The 18,504-nt window shown below is 39.6% G+C and overlaps 1 long non-coding RNA gene across 2 annotated transcripts; it reads left to right on the forward strand.

Annotated features, from left to right (window-relative positions):
• Nucleotides 1-1,818: 1,818 nt before the first annotated feature.
• On the forward strand, nucleotides 1,819-17,208 carry LOC135412497 (uncharacterized). 2 transcript variants are annotated; one of them, XR_010429693.1, is made up of 3 exons: nucleotides 1,819-2,068; nucleotides 5,478-5,549; nucleotides 16,707-17,208. It is a non-coding gene; the product is annotated as an uncharacterized LOC135412497 (long non-coding RNA). The 2 variants fall into 2 exon arrangements; XR_010429692.1 differs by lacking the exon at nucleotides 16,707-17,208 and adding an exon at nucleotides 6,126-6,394.
• The last annotated feature ends 1,296 nt before the right edge of the window (nucleotides 17,209-18,504 follow it).

The following is an 18,504-nucleotide window of genomic DNA, read 5'->3' on the forward strand; positions in this document are numbered from 1 at the left end:
GTTTTGATTGGAGCATGTCCCTGAAGTCAACTGCCATACAGAAAGGGATGGATTGCCTGTCACTCATTTTATTTTACTTAACAAGTTAGAAATGAGGTTTAATAATATCCTACTCCATGCCCGCAAAAATTTACTTGCACATCCACTAACTAGGTATTTGCCAGAGTTACCGTATGTAATATGTGATATAGCAAAAAAGGTAATTTTGGAGCAACAGGTGAGTGTTCTGACTTGAAATCCACCAATTTTTCTCAGTTTTGTTGGGGTCTTTTACAGCTACTGCCATACATTCAGCCTGTCAGATAACCATAAAACATTCTCTAGAGTTTTTTATGTTCCTTCCGCTGGTTAATGAATGGATCACATTTGAAGCAGCTGTCTAAAGTGCTGTTGAACATGCTAGCAATTGGCTTTTAGCTTATATTTGCAAATGGATACATATTTTTTTTGACTCCCTCTTCAAAGGAAATAATCCACTACCAAACCTGAGGCAGATTCTTGCTTGCAAAGGATGTTGGCTTGCCACACTTGTAAAACTGAAACAGAGCAAAAACATACAAACAGGCAGAGTTCTTTTCCTTTCTTGCCTTGCTATCATACATGATAGGTGAAAATACAGATTGACTAGCATCCCCAATTCCTCTATCGCAGCTTCTTCCCCTTGTAAAATTTGCTAGCATGGCACTGGGCTCCAGATCCGTCCCTTAATGGCAGGAGCAGCCTAGGGAAGTGGTATTTCCTTAATCTCTGACCTGGTAAAATCCCACCTCCGTCCTAGACTTGGGTTGAGAATCTACAGACTAAGAAGTCCAAAAGCATGTTATCACTGGTGTACAGTTTCTAACATAACCTTTCGTTTGCTGCCTCCCCAGAGGTGAACAGGGCTATTTTGCAGCCATCTCTGATGGAGCCAAGGCTATCTGTAACATAACTTTCTCTTTTCCACTTGAACAATGCAAAGGTGATAGGACATAATGTTACCATTCAATCATGCGATTTTAAGAGGTTTCAATACAAATGAACGTACATCCTATATCCTGACAATTTCAATCCTTTACCTTTAAATTTGGTTTCAGTATTGGCCACTTAGTCCAGACCAAAAAATTTTCCCATTTTTATTTCCTCAGAAACAGGAAAATGTGTGGTTGTGAGCACGATATTCGTGTTTGTGTGCAATGACTATTTGCTAGACAGACCTCTATGTTATACTAACATGGGAGCTGTGAAATCATACCATTCCCCATGCACAAAACATCTTATCTGACTTATACTGAAATTATTCCAATTCCTTCACCACTACCACATGAACCATGGTGATATTTTACCTGATTTGCATCCAGACCTAAATGCACACTTCAGTTTATTGTTTTTTAAATGACTGATTTCTTCCCTGCTTAGATTTCACTGTTCTCTTACTATAAAACTTTAAACAAAATAGCTCATGGTATTTCTAAAAGATAATGGGAAAAACTGGTAGTATATTCTTATTTATATGGATATAGAACAGATACAATGAGTAAAAGAATTAATTCCAACAAAATACAATTTTTCACTTCCAAACACCAGCTGACATGAAATGTAGCATGTAGATGGTTCCATTCATAACTCTGGCTTAGGTGGTATGCAGAACTGTGGGCAATAAAAATGATTATGTAATATCAGACCCATGGAAAACATGTATGGACAAACACAACACATGTTGAAACAGAAACAGGCAAAGCAGTTGACACCAAAGAGGTGCATCTCAACTTTAGTAGTTGCTAGGGCACTGTGAGGACCAGTGATTCCCTGATGACAGGAGATGTGGTGGTTCCCTGAGGTGATAGGGCAGGACCTCACCATCCAGAGTCTATCCCAGGTCTCCAGTTAGGAATTCTGAGCAGCTGGGGGAAACAGGGGCAGTCCTGGGTATCAGGCACCTCCTTGGAGATGGGAGCCAACCAAGGACAGGCTGAGATGTCAGCCCATGGGTGGGGGTCAGGATCAGGCCTGGTGAGGGGAAGCTGCATCAGACACAGCCTTGCTTGTGTGCAAGTACAAACTATTACGGATATTACCATGCTTACAGGTACAGACTGATTAATGGTGTATTTCTGAGAGATGCTTCACAGCTCATGTATTTCACTGTGCTCTGAAAGTGGTGGATGATTTGCTGTAGGCTATAGAGGTACTTGGTATCTGAGAGGTCTTAATTACTGTAACCACACCAAAGACTTGACTGTGGGAAGATACCATGCCATTACAAATGCATATTTAAATCAATGTTCTGCTGTTAAAATAGGCTATGCTGGATGAGGAGGCATTCATCTGGAGGCAGTGAGTAGTGAGATTCCCTTGGAACTGATCTTGTGACCACCAATTAATTAGTAGCTTTGTAATAGTCTTGTATACTAATAATATGAGCAGATAATACAAGGTTAAACAGCAACAGCAGAAGAAAAAAAGGCTGGACTTTGACAGAATTAAAAAACCCCTACCAACAGGTCTGAAATAATTGAAATAAGCAAATAATGCAAAGTGCAAGGAGGAAATGGGAAATTCTCCTGCAAACTCAGGACCATCCTTTGGAAATGAGAAATGTGCTTGTATATAGATGCTAATTTTTAGAATTTCTGTCAAGAATCAATATGATATGAGTATGGAAAAAGCAAATGTCAGCAAATGTTTTCATCCATTTTTCAAGGCAGCTAGGAGGCTACATATAGATGTATGCCTGTGTACAGGCACAGTCAGTCAGGTAAAAGCATGAGGCATGGAAGTAAGAACAGCCACAGAGAAAGGAGGACTGGAGTAATCACAAACGTAACTTATGAGAGGAAACTAGAAAGGAGGGTGTTTACTAGCTTGACAAAATGAATGCTGAGAGACAACAGGGATGCTCTCAAGGAACACAGCAGTAATTGAACACTAGACAGTAAGGTGTAGGACTTGTTAGCACATGATAGAACATTTTTCAGTGCTCATATTTTTCTTGTGTGCCTATGAACCATGCACTTGTTACTGCTAGACATAAGAACAAGTCATTTTCCCAGAAGACTGAAAGTCCAAGTTGAATTGTGTTTAACGATTGCTTTTGCTAGGAAATCAGCTGTAGGTAATGGTGAGATCTCACTGTTGCTTTTGGCTCTGCTAATATGCCAGGAATGAGATCTGTTTTCAGAGCTGTCAGAGAAGTCTCAGAGACAGTCAAAGTGAGAAGTAGATTATGGTTTGTCCCACAAACACCACAGGTACTTAAGCAGAAGTGAGTTTCAGTGCCTCTGCTAATGTGTGAAGTGTAAGTACAGACTCCATATAGCACACTGACGTGCTTTGGCAATCCATACTGCTGACGATGGGGTAACTGGGGCATGGAACTTTCTTTCAGAGAATACTCCTCAGTTTCTTATGCAGATTTCCTCCCTACAGTGTTATATATTTTCAAGCTCACACACTCACACAGCCTTTCTGGAACTGCAGAGCTGATTTTAGAGAGAACATTTCTGAGTCTACTACCTGATCCCAGGAAAATTTAATGTGCCCTTCAGAAAGCCTCATCTGGTGGCTTTAAGCTGCTTCACATATACACATATCACAACTCAGAGATGAAAGAAAAGCAAGTAAAATACAAGCAGTAAAAAACTGAAAATAAAACTTTTATAAATTACAAAATAAATTATGTTTGAGCTTGAGATATGTTCACATTTCTGAAGAAGCCTGTCTCCTAGGCTTAATGGCAGCATTTATATTCATTCAGTTATTAGAGTCTAACTTTGTCAGAAAGCTAGTTTGTACGTCACTGTACATACTTCTTGATGATTGGTTAGAAATTGCAGCTATAGAAGATCTGTTTTTAAAATCTTCAGTAATGCAAATTGTGCAGGGCCAGGTACCTAAAAAGACCTGATCTTTTTAGGTTTTAAAAGACACAAAATATAAGCCAGCTGGCAGATCACAGACCAGATCTTATTCCCAGGGAGGTGCTTGGGCAATATGTGTGAACCAAGTGGTTTATTATCTTCTCTTGAGCTTGCTAGCACTAGCCAGGTGCTGTGCTGTGACTGCTGCAGGTATTGAAGTGGTGGAGGAGACAGGGATACAATTTCTTAAATGGCTGAGGTTATAGCCATTTGTAGTTATTTCAACGTAACTATTGGCAGAGTGTTATTGCTGGGTTCATTTACATGCACAGTCAAGACGTTGCAACTTGTGAGGAGTCTAGAAAGGAGAAGTGATAGGCATTAGCTTTGAAAAACTTGCAAAGAAAGGAGACAAGAGACATTAAATTTAACTCCGTCATTGAAGCCATGTGGAAAAGGGCAGAGGACCTAGCATGCACATAAGGAGCCCAGAGAGTTAGTTGAAGATCTGTCCTCCAAGAGAAGTTATTGAACGCTTAATAGAATTTTATCCCCCTATTTGTAGCAAAACCACGCGACTTTTCTGTCATAGTTCATACAACATAAGACAAAATCTTTCAGTCATGTGATTTTCATTATTTTTTTTTCCTTTTTTGGTTTTGTTGTTGGTGGTGGTGATGTTTTAGGGTGAAAGGAGGCATACCGGCTGTATTTTAGTTAGTATTACTAGTCAGAGATTTCTATGCTGAGAAAAAAACCCTCTCCTACTTTACTGTCTGTTACAATAAGAAACATAAAGATATATTCCAATTTTCAAAGCCAACTGAAGAAACAAATCCTTTCCTTTTGGTGTTGCCTCCCACTTAAACATCTGAAAGCTTTGTACATTTTTATTATATGCTGGTTAATTATCCTATGAAATACAAGTTTTCTGAAAATGTAAACCCTTGTGTTTCATTTGGAAGAGCTGGTGATCTGATTTCTGACTATAATGTTTCATGAAATATAAATTCAAGAAAAGACAAAGCTCATTAAAAGATCTGGTTGAAAGAGAGGAGAATTTTCATTGAAGAAGAATTTTTTGATTAAATTCTTTTCATATGTATTTGGTTTTTAATACATTATGATCTAGTTTAATATGGTATAATCTAACAGGATTACTCATCCATTATGAAAATACCATTCTTACAGGATCAATGAATTTTTTCTAATTGTTTTGGAACCAATGAACAGAAAGTGGAGAAAATAGTGGAACATTACAAGTCATGTTTTAGTCCACTGGTGGCAAAAAATTTTGTCACAGTCAATTAGAAACTGACGTCACAAGCTGGACTGATGTAACATCATTCTGGGGCCAAAGTCAAAAACGTTTCAAGCTCCAAATGTCTTTGAAAGCAAAGAAAAATATATCATGAAAATAACTTCTACAGGTTTATTTACCATTACGTTTCTGGCACGCGGTATTATCCTCACAGATTAAGGATATTTTTAGATCAAACAGATTCAAATACATCCCAAAAAGACAGTATGTGGTATAAAATTTTAGAATTAAAATTTATGAAAGTTAATACTGTTTGCATAACAGATTTCAAATATGCACAAATCCCAGTATACAAATTTTACCTTTTGAAATTTCAGAGTTGAAACACAAGCTGATCCCTCCTGCTTTCCTTCCTGGAGTTCAGCGTGTTGTTGGCAAATGAAGAGCAGGTAATTTCATTAACTACAGGCATGTTCACAAAAGAAAAGAGGCCAAAGGTTTTATACAGCGAGGTGCTATGCTCTGAGTCAGGAGCTGTGGGTATAACCCCATGCCCTTTGCTAGCTGCCTATATGACTTTGGGCAAATCACTCCTGTAAAAGCAGAAAAAAAGCATATTTCTGTAACTGAAAAAGGAATTTTCAGTATCACTTTGTAAAGAGGTTTAAACATACGTGACATGTAAGAGTGTGTTTTTACATAGTGGATACCAAACCAAACTGTTCTCTTGTAGCATCCTTTTGAAACCATCAGAATCAATAAAGTCATATGAATGCACGTGAGGTCCTTTAGCTTTCAAGAAACTGACAAAGTCAGGGACTTAGTTAGCACCTCTTTGGTTATGGTTTGCAGCATTTCTTAATTACTGATGGTGCACGTGGACATTATTGCAGGATTTCCTTGCCTCTGTCTAAATGTGGTTTACTCATTCATCCAAGTGAACAGCTCACCTGATTTCTAGTTGAAGGTAAGTCCTGTGAGGCTAACATGGCATGTTAATGGCCACATTTTCCTCTTGATTGAAGGGAATTCAAATGTTGCCAGAACATCCTGGGCAAAGCAGTCAGTGAGACCTTGATTGCCCTCATGCAAGAGGAAGCTCCTGCATGTGTTTAACTGAAGTGTTCCTTTGATTTCTGAGGCAGCTCTCAAACCATCTTGGCTGAAGTATGCAAGCTGTTGTTTGAAGGCCCCACAGCAATGCTGAGTGAGTGGTTAAGAGAGGGCACTCACATTTTACTCCAGCCATCTCCTCCAACTGATCTTATTTTGCACATATCTACTTCATAAATAAAGAAAGTCTCATGAATAAAATCTGTTTTCCCTCAAAATAGCCCTGCCTAAGGGTGGGGGCTATGTCAGGTGCCTCTCGTTTTCCTACTGCTTTGGTAGGGCTATGTCCCAAGCTCAGAAAGAACAAGTAGGTGTAGGAAGAAGCTAAAAGCATACATACAGCAGGCAATACAAATTCCTGAAAGTAAATAAAGGAATTTACAGTTTGGCTTAGACTGTCATTCCAGTGTGAGTGACACTACGTAAATTTTGTAAATAAGATGGCTATGCTTACAGATGTTTTTTTCTCCAGAAAAAAATATATTTTGTATATATTGCATATATTGTTTATATTGTATATTTTCCCATCTCCTTTTCTTGCTTTAGTTTGCAACACTTCCAGGGAGGGAGGGAGGGAAGGAAGGAAGGACGGAAGGAATGAGGGAAGGCAGGGAGGGAAGGAAGGGAGGAAGGAAAGGAGGAAGGAAGAGAGGAAGGAGGGGGGGGAGGGAGGGAGGGAGGGAGGGAGGAAGGAAGGAAGGAAGGAATTATCATATCAGCCAAGTGTTTATAAAGACAGTTATACTGATATTAGTATAGAACTGTCTTTTCATAGCTTGCATACATTGACAAGACCTTGAAGGCATAGGAACTTCAACCTTTCGTGTTTTCAGGAAAAATAATTAGCTGGAAAGTTAAAGATAAGAAGTGTTTTCCTTTCAGACTTATATACTACTTTCCCAGTCTTTGGGGGAACCATGAATTTGAACATATTCAGGGGAATTGTTGAGATAGCCAGAGTTCTTGCAGTAACGAGCTACCTGGGTAATAATAAATAACACGGATAGTTCAGCAAAGGTCAACTGATGCTTTTCAGACCATATGAATCTTACTTCTTTCTTTGCTCAGCCTGTTTATTGCAATGAAGACACCACTGGGAACATTAGCAATAGTTTAGCAGTTAAGGCAGGCATCTTGGGAGAGGCAGGGAAGGGAAGAAGTTTCCCAATCTTGTAGAGGATGTCTCAGCTAAAAGTCTGCTCCATCCACTTGGAATTAGGTCACAGTGACCTGAAATGTGGTCATTCAGATTTATTGAAGGATACAGTGGGGGCCAGAGATGGCAACTGGGCAAAGAGAACCCATAATATCGAAAAGAAATAGGAACTGATGGACCTGTATGGAATGGAAAAAAAGCATAAAATTAAATACAGGGGAAAAAAATCCCCAATTGCAAATCAACTCTAAAAGGCATGAGACTCAGTTAATTTTTGTCAAAATTTCTAAAAGCGTAGTCTCTGTATTTACTTCTCTAACACGGGGGAATGTTGAAGTGCATGGGTATCTGATAAATCCCCTGCAAAATATATCAAGAAATATTTGAACGATTAGTCTTTATATTCATCAACTCCTGTAAAGTCACAGTGGGACAAAGTAGTGCTCAGGCTTTCCAGAAAAAGAAAATTAAATATCTCAGAAGCGGCTTTGCCATATTACATGTGAAGTTCCTAACAAAATCATTGCTTTTTTGGGGCATCACCATTGTAAGACAGGAACCTCCAAAGTTTTTGCATGAGCAATGTCTACTCTATGAATGGTTTGAAATTATCTGTGTGCAGCTGACATCTCTGTGAAATTAAAGAAGAGATGTATCAGCAGGTATCATTCCAGGACCATTATTGTCTGGACCTGGATGGATATTAACATTCAGTCCACACATCGCCTTGGGTTTCCTGCAAATGGTGCTTGCAGATATGTGATGAAAGTAAAACAACACTGCATGCTCAAGGTATGATGTAAAATGGGGAAAGTAGTGGGACTGATAGAAATAAGCCCACACAACAGAATGCTTTGAATATTTTCAGGAGCTCACGTTGGAAGACATTGGGTAATTTCCTTTTGACTTCTGAAAGATTTAAAAGTAAGACTGCAGTTAACCATCATCTTCAGAGAGCACTACATTCTTGGAGAGTGGTGAATGGAAATTCAGTGCATGAATTTAGGAAAAAGAATAAAAGTGACCCAGGGATTGGTAGACTGTTAATCTGAGCTCAATAGCAGGAAATACTGTAAGAATAACTTTTAAATGGAAAAATGATTAAATATTACTATAACATGGAAATGGGAGAAAATATGGTATAGGTTTGGAAAAAGCAGATTGTGGTATATGAACCTAGTTTCATTTTTCTGAAAGTAATTGGTTTTCTAAACAAAGAAAGAAAATATTGTTGAACTAATTCATCTGTATCAAATTAAAGCATTTCTTAAGGAGTCACAAGTAAACAGAAGAATTCAGTACAAAGATTGAGCTTCATAAGAACTGCTCAAAATGGAGACAACAGAATGAGATTCATAAAAGAGAGCCATCAAGGTGGAGGGAAGTTAGTAGAAAGCTCAGCAGAGACCTGTCTGTCTTGGTATGAGTCTTAAAGACTGTCATCCCAAAAGCTGGTTTTGGCTAACTATATTTGGATAATTAGAATCATAGAATCATAGAATCAACTGGGTTGGAAAAGACCTCCGAGGTCATCAACTTGATCCAACACTGCCATGGTTACCAGACCATGGCACTAAGTGCCACATCCAGTCTCATCTTAAAAACCTCCAGAGACGGAGAATCCACCACTTCCCTGGGCAGACCATTCCAATGTCTGATTACTCTCTCTGTAAAAAAATTATTCCTAATATCCAACCTAAACTTCCTCTGGCAGAGCTTGAGACTGTGCTCTCTTGTCCTACTGATGGTTGCCAGGGAGAAGAGACTGACACCTACCTGGCTACACCCTCCTTTCAGGGAGTTGTAAAGAGTGATGAGGTCTCCCCTGAGCCTCCTCTTCTCCAGGCTAAACAACCCCAGCTCCCTCAGCCTCTCCTCATAGGACTTGTGTTCCAGTCCCTTCATCAGCCTTGTTGCTCTTCTCTGGACCTGCTCCAGCACCTCAATATCCTTCCTGAACTGAGGGGCCCAGAACTGGACACAGTATTCAAGGTGTGGCCTCACCAGTGCTGAGTACAGGGGAAGAATCCCTTCCCTAGACCTGTTGGCCACACTGTTCCTGATGCAGGTCAGGATGCCATTGGCCTTCTTGGCCACCTGGGCACACTGCTGGCTCATGTTCAGCTTCCTGTCAATCCAAACTCCCAGGTCCCTTTCTGCCTGGCTGCTCTCCAGCCCCTCTGTCCCCAGACTTCAGCATGAGGAAGAGCTGTCAGGCTGAAGTAGTGGAAATGGAACTTCACTTCACTTAATAAGGTGCAGGCTTATCTACAGCACAGAAAAAAGAAAACAAATTTATACAAATAGGTCAGATTTTATTCCACAAAAGGGACAGGGAACAAAAATTATTTCATATGCTAGTGAATCACAGGCTAAATACATCACAACTATACAGAGTGCTATCATATCATGTCAATCATGATCATACAGGTGTGATACCACTGCGAAACACCAACTACCTACCAGGAGAAATATTTTCATTAAATATCAGAAAGCATTAGTCCATCGCATCTCTGCTAGAAACATGTGCACAGTGCCTTGCATGGTTCTGCTTATTCATGCTGAAGGAGGCTATAGTCAGACTAGAGGAGGTGCAGAGTGTAGATGGGAAAAAGAAATGTTGTCCTCTGAGACCAGACTGACAGAATGATTGAATCTGGGTCAGTGTCTCACACCAGAGTGTATAAAAATACAGCTCTGGACAGTGCTGCTATTTTAGAATGCCCTTCCTCTCCCAGCTGAGGTTCTGCACCACTGACCACTCTCCTTGTTTGCTTACTTCAAATACTGTTGTCTGTCTCCAGTGAGTGTGTGTGGGAGGCAGGGGGAAGAGGTATTCAGATGTCCAGCAACAGATGTCGTAAAGGTGTCTGAATTGTAAGCCCAAATCAAATGTTTGGGAATGTCTGAAATAACTGATGAAACTGGACATTTTAATGGAGTATCCAATATGTTAGCTGCATCATATCCCAAACCTGTCCCAAATAACACACTTGCATATTCAGGCAAAGGTGAAGTCAAGACAAGCAATGATAATGTCAGGGACTTGGCACACAGCAATACCCATGAAGCCACTGGGCACCTTAAATCTCTCAATCCCATTCTTGTTAAGCATAATGAGTTGATTAACTGTCTCCCTCTCTTATCTGGATTCCAGGAACTCTAGGTGGGATCTGAAATCTTTCAGATGAGTAACTGAAAATGGCAGTGGAGTTTAAGATGCTGTAGATGTAGCTTAGGTTTAAATCTGACTTGACCTTGATTTCACATCCCTTCACAATACATGAGAAATGAGATACAGAGATGGTCTATGTCTCAGTCAATAGCATGGATATTTGAGACTTACTTATTTAAGGCTTTAGATGAGAGAGATATTCTGAGTCAGCTGTTTTCTCCCTAGGATGCCAGTGTCAAACCAGCCTCTCAAGGTTATTTCTCTGCTGTAAAAGTGCACCAAATTCCACCTTCTATTGAGTGCTGGGGTGCTGTCAGGTCTCATCAGCTTAACTATGGGGTTGCTGTCATGTTGACATATGAAATGTCTCTCATATGATGAGTCCTCACAGCAAAGAGAACTGCAGTCACTCACAGCTAAGAGAAGCGTTTGCTGATGAAACAGATTTAGTGATGGAGACAATCTATTGTTTTCATACTCCCGGATAATTAGAATAAGGTGTCTGGGCAAGCAGCCAAGATGGAGTTTACATAAAGGATGGATTCCACCTGAGTTTGCCTTTTTAAAAGGCAAACATCAAGTTTTGTTGGATGATTAGGCTCACCGTAGTGTCTCAGTCTATTGAAGCCTCTGGAGGGGAAAGGAGAAACTTAACATTGGGCAGAAGGAGTCCTTCTTAAGAAGCTATCAGACAAGTGCAGGTGAATTCTGGGTCCGGGATTTATATGTATGGAGGAACCTTTTCCGCGTGTATCCTCAGCTGGTTCCACTCTCTTCCAAGAGAACCAAGGGGCTTATGTCAAGGGTGATTTCAGTGATGGCTGCCAGCTTCAGTTAAGGAAATGGGATCCCTTCCAGCCCTGACCAGTTCACTTTGTGTGATGGAGGAACTGTATCAACCATCAGAGCCAGTCTGGGGAAATAGCTGTTTGTATACGTTTGAAAACCCACCAGTCATTGTGTCACTCTTATTTCTGGGGTAGTTGAAGGCTACCTATGAACAACTTCTGAGGAACCTGAGGGATGCAGCTAATTCCCAGAAAATTACATGGTTTAATTGGTACTAAAAAAATGTTGAGGCACATGGAGGAGTGAAAAAGAGATCTTAGTTAAGTATATCATTAGCCTCTCTTGTGTGGCATATCTCAAGCAGATTCCCAGACCTTTTCAGATGTAGCTTTACTTAAAATTATTAACATTTTTAGGCATCTATTAACTTTGCTACAATAAATAAAGAACCAAATAAATAAATAAAGCAAGCCTTGAACAACAAAGTTCATGTCACACTTCTCCTAGCATGGTAAACAATGTGCTACCATTTCTGGGTTTGAGATAGATGGTTATTCGCTTTCTATTCTTGTAACTCTAATGTAAAACCAGATTAGAGTCTTTCTGAAATATGTCCCTCTTTCTTGTGTTCCACTCTTCATATTATTAGAAGTACCCATATAAATGATTTATAATGTAATACTAGCTTCCGAAATGCTTTTATGCTTGGAACCATAACCTCAGAAGGTTGCACTGCTGTATTGCAGTGGATTTTATTTGCAACTACTACTTCTAAAATACTGCTGGACCTCTGCCTTGCATAAACAGTTACTTCAAATCCGTAATGATTGTGTGCAAATGTCTATTTAGAAACAATGAAAAAAATGCTTGCACTTCCCTGAAATCTTAAACATAGAGAGAGGAAGAGAGAGGAGAATCTGTACTAATTATTTATTTAAAGATTTCAACAACACCTACAAAGATGAAAAGAGATTTTATTCTGTCTAGCACAGAGCTGATGCTTTGAGTAGTTCACTTAGTTTTGCCATCTGTTTTCACAAGCTTTGATTTGATGATTTTCAATAAGAAAGGAGATTATATATGGGTTTGTATAAAAAAAAGTGTGAAGTCGGTGGTTTCAAGTACTTCAGATATAAGACCCCCAGAAAATCTGTAGCATCCCGTAGGTTTGTTTTAAATGTTGAGACATGCTCTATGTTTTACTCAGTGCTAGAAGAAAATACAAGTGCATTTTAGTCCATCTGACTAAATAGGTGGCTTAATAGTGAATGAATGCTTCTCTGAAAATATCGCAGAATCATACTGCTACTTTTCCATTAGATACTCAGCCCTTGTTACACAGAATATGAAGAATTGTAGATTTGAACACTTCAGTTACAATATTTTAAGATTTTATAATATTGTTTTTAATTTTTAGGGGAGTCATACAGGATCCTACTGTAGTAACCAGCTGCATTATCACCTCAAAACTCTCATGCAGCTTGGAAAGTCCTTTTAGATGCCCTTTTATGACTGGTAGTTCAGCAATTCACTCCAGATATTATACTGGATAGGGTGTGGCCCTCAACCTTTCTTTATCCAGCCTACATTATTGAATTCTCTGGTCTCTCATAATCCCGTCTTTTGTGAAAGAAAAGAGAACTGAGTGGAATTCAACTGCTTCTCCGAAAGGACACAATAAAAAGTGCTCACTGAAGACTTTGTTCCACTGCAGTATAGGAATGACTCATCTTGTCAGACATTAATTTCTATTTTTTTTTTTGGTCTGCATTGCAAAATAACTTTATATGTACTTTAGAGTGGTGGCTTCATTCTGAGGCCTTGCTTACAGAACCACTTGCTATACTATGCCTATAAGAAGTTTTGAATTGGTCACTGCTCGTCTCTTTTCTCACAGCCTGAGCACTAATGGCATGAGTGCTGCCTGCTTTTTGATTCAGCCTTCCTGCTACTCAGCAGCCCTTATCTATTATCTCAATGACACATTTCTGAATCCTGTAACAAATGTATTGAATGTCATCCCTTAGATTTCATTTTTCCCCCCAAATCTCAGTTGAAATGTATCACCATTCTGCCTTGATTTAGATCTACTTTCTCTGTTAGGTATGATTATCCCATAGCATGGTTGAGGATGCAGTTCTCATGGGAAAAATACAAAGAAAGCGAAATAATAAAAGTTCTCTGCGTGTAGGCACAATACATATAGGAAAAGATATTATACATGCATAACGGGAGATTATCTTTCCTCTATTTTCATATATTCAGACTTAGGCTAAATACAGAGGCTGCCTCATTCTCTGTACTGGATTCTGATCACAGCTGGATTGCTATGACAGGCATGTGTTATTGCTACACAATTAAGGCATCATTATATTGAAAGTATCATCAAAAAAGAAAAATAAAAAAAAATTTTCCAGCCTTTAGTTCAGAGAGATTTGTTGTTTAATTCAATTGATTAACTGAATTATTACAGTTTTACGTTAGTGTTATGGAAAATAAATTGCTTTGGGGGCTGTACTCTGCATATGGATGCCTAGCTAAAAAGGCCACTGATATGTCAGCCTTTTCCTTTGGAAAAAACCTCTTTAAATAATAGAAGTCCTCTACTTATAAAAGATCCACTTTATGTGTTCCTCTTTCTCTGCAATAAACTTTTGTTGTTTGATTTGATTCTTGCAGCCTCAGCATTTTGAGGAAATGCCCTTTTTGACTTTCTACAGAATCCCTGGGACAGACATCTCTGGAAAATGCATTTTTTTCTCTCAGAATTCACTAAGTATAAAATGGTTTGGGAATTGCCAAATAATAGCAGGTGATTTAAATGCTGTGTACATGGAGGTGCAAGGAAAACACCAGACTGAAAATTCACAGTGATGAGCTCAGCCTCCCTCTCTCTCTGTTCTTATCTTGCCAGTCTTCCTCTTTTTCATTCTCCTTTCTCTCTTCTTCTGAACCCTCATTTTTTTCTTCTCAGTCTTTCTACATGCAATTTTACTTTTTAAGGTAAACATAAGACATCAGCCTTCTGGGGCCTTCACACTTAACAGAGTTTGCTCTGGCACCAAGGGAAAACGTGTCAGAATCTTTGTGGAATAAAAAATATCCAATTACTGTATCTTCAGTGCTGCTGTTGAAAAACAATAAAAAAGACACTTGAATAAATTAAAAGAATGGAAAAAGAAAGGGATCGTTTCGGTGTCAAGATACAAAGTACAGTGTTGGGAGGTTGAACTTAGGAAGAATGTTTTACATGGAGCAGCATTTCCTTGCTCAGCAGAAAGGGTGCTTCTCATGGGGGAGCATGTCCTCACCCAGCGCTGTGCTCTGCCTCCAGCAGCTGGACCTCACAGTACAGATAGCCAGCTGTCCTCATTCCCTTGCTGGGAGGGGTAATAGGGTAGTGATCAGGGTCATTGCTTCTGGTCATGTTTTCATAGCTTGGGTCCAACACCCAGTTGTCATGGTGCGTGCCCACAAGCAAGTCCTGGCTGCACCCCTTTTCCAGCAAGGGCTATGTTTGCAGCCATTTGTAATGATCTATCCATTCTTCCCACTGCCGGCATTTCTTTTCTTTTCCTCACTGTCACTCATTAGGCACTCACTATTCATTTTCGGCTCAAAAGTCTTTCTGGTTCAGTTTTCTCTTCATTACCTTCATTCCATTTCTGCACCTTGCTTTCTCCTGCCCATTTATACACTGCTGGTTCCCAGGCTGCACCCTAGTCAGCTAGGCACTTTCTGGCTGTGTGAGCTCTGTAGATCACTCTTTGCTCTCCTGTTCTCCACTCAGACTGGTGCTCATTTTCTTTGGGATATTTTATGCCATTCTGGCTGTGTGCTGCAGCTCTGAGGTGGAAGTAAGCGTAATTGATGCAGAAGAGATTTTCAAAGGAACAAATGGTAGCCAGGTATCAGACCCTTGATGACTCTTAATGGAAGCTTGGTGCCTGATTTGTGTTTATGCCTTTGAACATGCCCCCCATTCTTTTTAGATTGTAAAACACTTTCAAGAATCACTGAGAATCAGATGCATTATTAGAGTTTCTTTTGACTTCCGAGAATGAACTTTCTTTAGGGCTAGCCAATAAATGCTCTGCTCTGGTTTTCTTAGCTTTCTTCTCTAAGGTGAAATCCAGAAGTCATCTGAGTTGTTGGATATGTACCGACATATAAAAAAAGTCAAACTAAATTAGAATTTTCATATTTCAAGCAAAGAACTCTTCATTTGTGGGAGGCTGGTGTGTAAATTATCTCCTTTTCCATCAAGATAGAAATATCAGCAAAGAAAGGAAGGCTAAGGAGAATGTCCATCTGAATGTTGAGGGAAACATAGTGAGCAATGGTGAGGAAAAGACCCAGGTACTTAATGCCTTTTTTGCCTCCTGAGCTGGAAAACAAGAGCAGGGAGCAGAATGAAGCCCTCATAATCCAAAGGGGAATGGTGAGTGACTTGCTATGTCAACTAAACACTTGCAAGTCTATGAGTTCACAGCACTGCCCCACCTCCACAGGACCTTCTCTTCCAATCACAACTTTCCTGTTGCAACAGTCAGAATGTTTGAGACAAAATAATGCTTGTGCCTGATCCTTCACAGCTAGTTAGCAGCAACTGAACATAAGCCAGCAGTGTGCCCAGATGGCCTGTGTCAGAAATAGCGTGTTCAGCAGGACCAGGGCAGTGATTGTCTCCCTGTACTCAGCACTGGTGAGGCTGCACCTCAAGTACTGTGTTCAGTTTTGGGTCCCTCACTAAAAGAAAGACATTGAGGTGTTGGAATGTGTCCAGAGAAGGGCAACAAAGCTCATGAAGGAATGTAGAGCACAAGTCCTATGAGGTGCAGGAGCAGCTGAGGGATCTGGATTTGTTTACCCTGGAGAGAAGGAGGATCAGGGCAGATTTTATCACTCTCTATAACTACCTGAGAGGATGATGTAGTGACAGGAGAGGGATAAGACTCTTCTCCCAGGTTAGAGACAGGACAAGAAGAAATGGCCTCATGTTGTGCCAGGGGAGGTTTAGATTGGATATTAGAAAAAAATTATTCTCTGAAAGGGTTGTCAAACATTGGAACAGGCTGTCCAGGGTAGTGGTTGAATCACCATCCCTGGACTATTTAAAAAATGTGTGGATTTGGCACCTAGGGACATGCTAGGTTAACAGTTGGACATGATGATCTTAGAGGTCTGCTCCAGTCTTCATGATTCTATGATTCTATGATATTAATAATTTTACAACTTGGCCTCTGAGTGAGGGATTTCAAACACAAATGTGAGAACTACTAGAATGGACCCAGATCACACTCAGGGAACAGGTTGCAACAATTTCAGTCAAACCTTAGTAGCTAATGCTAGAACTGTCTTTCTTCCCTAAAGGCAGAACATGGAAGAGGGAAAAGATTCAGAAACAGATGCTCGAACCCAGCTGCAAATCCCAGGAAATGGAAGCTTCCAGCATAGGGACTCTTCATTCCACACTGTTTATACCTTACTGCTAAGAACAGTTTAAAATCCTATTTTAGGTGTAAATTCCTCTGCATTTTTGAAAAGATTAAAATGTTTCTGAGTAACCACATTACAATTAAGCCACACAGGTTAGCTATAGTTGGCAAGATTCTCATTTATAGTGAGATTCCTTTAAGATCTCTTTGTGTGGAGTGTTGTAAAGTGCAATTACACTAAATTAATACTCATCTTGAGTTCCTTATAGCACTAGAACAGTAGAAAGGCATAAGTGTGAAAAAACACATCCAACCAAAGTACTCAATAGTCTCCATCCTATTTGCATTTTTGCCAATTTCCCCCACTTTCTCAATATTAAACCCCAGAAAATTCTCTTTACCAGCTTGTTAAGGTTTCCTTTTAGGAAGAAAGCAGTACCAAAGCTATTAGTATAAATGAAAATTAGGCCAACATCCATATGTTTATATTCACATTTCTGAATAAATTGAGGAAGATGGCAATAAAGCTGCTTTTCAATTAAATCTGTTCTGGTAGGTTGACTGGGTGCCTGCGCATGCGTGTGTGAACAGTACCTGAGGTTCTGGGATCTCCACAGTCTGGCTCCCAGGGGCTCCTCATTGCCATGGCCAAGATAGGATGAGGGAAAGGATTATTAAAACAGAGCTGATTGAAGAACAGAAGAACAGAGTTTCTTTGAGTAGCCACATTCTTTTTATCCAAACTTCCAATTCTTACAGCAAGCCCTACCCTTCCCAGCTATCTGGTGTAAGAAAATTTTTAAAATAGCTATGAGAAACTAGAAATTGTTTTTATTTTCTGACTCAAAGTATAGAGTTGCCATTCAGAAATATGATATGTCTCCATGGGCAGGAGAAGGTCTGCCTAAATGATTCTTGACAGATGTTTAACCAACCTATAGTTCAAGGATCAGCGGATGTTCCAAAACTTCCCTTGACAACCTATTTATTTCAGCAGTTTGTTATCTTTTCTTTTAAAATGTTTAATTAGGCTATCCCTTGTTACAGCCTGATATCTTTACCTGTCTTCTATCTGTGACTGAAAAAGAATAATTTTTTTTCTCTCCGTGCCAGACTTTTAGCAGGTCTCTCCTCAGTCTACTTGTCTCTAGTTTGACAGAGCTCAGCTCACTCACTGTTTCCAATAAACCATGCTTTCTAAGCCTCTGATCGTACTTACTGCACCCCTGTGAACTCTATCCAACCCTCTCAAGTGAGGGAGCACAAATTAGTAGAGACCTTATCTATCCCCAAGAGAGAATGAAGGACAGTCGCACTGTCTTTACTGTTTTATTTTGCCACTAAAATACCTTTCATCGAAGCAGTATATGACTAGGGAGTTTGAATCTCACTGCTATGTTTAGTGCAAGTAAAGCCTGATCCATAATAAATTAACCTTCTACTGTGTTTATATATCTGTGTTATGGGTCTTTCCTTGTTTGACCAATTCACAGATGGGGAAAGGAGAAAAAGAAAGTTGGAGATGAGAAAGAGCAAGTAAACATTGTTTCTGTGTGGCTTTTCTTGGGTAAATTCCTTGTTAAATAATCAAATCTTATGATCTTGATCCTCTGATAATTATTTATGAATGTGATTTGTTGACATTATTTGAAAATTGCTGTTTGAAATGCTGGCTGAGGCTCCTGCTTGATAAGCCAGAGTTATCAGAATTCGAGACCATAAGCTGTGCCCCT

The sequence above is a fragment of the Pseudopipra pipra genome, chromosome 3 (genome assembly GCF_036250125.1).
Source record: "Pseudopipra pipra isolate bDixPip1 chromosome 3, bDixPip1.hap1, whole genome shotgun sequence".
NCBI classification, from domain to species: Eukaryota; Metazoa; Chordata; class Aves; order Passeriformes; family Pipridae; genus Pseudopipra; species Pseudopipra pipra.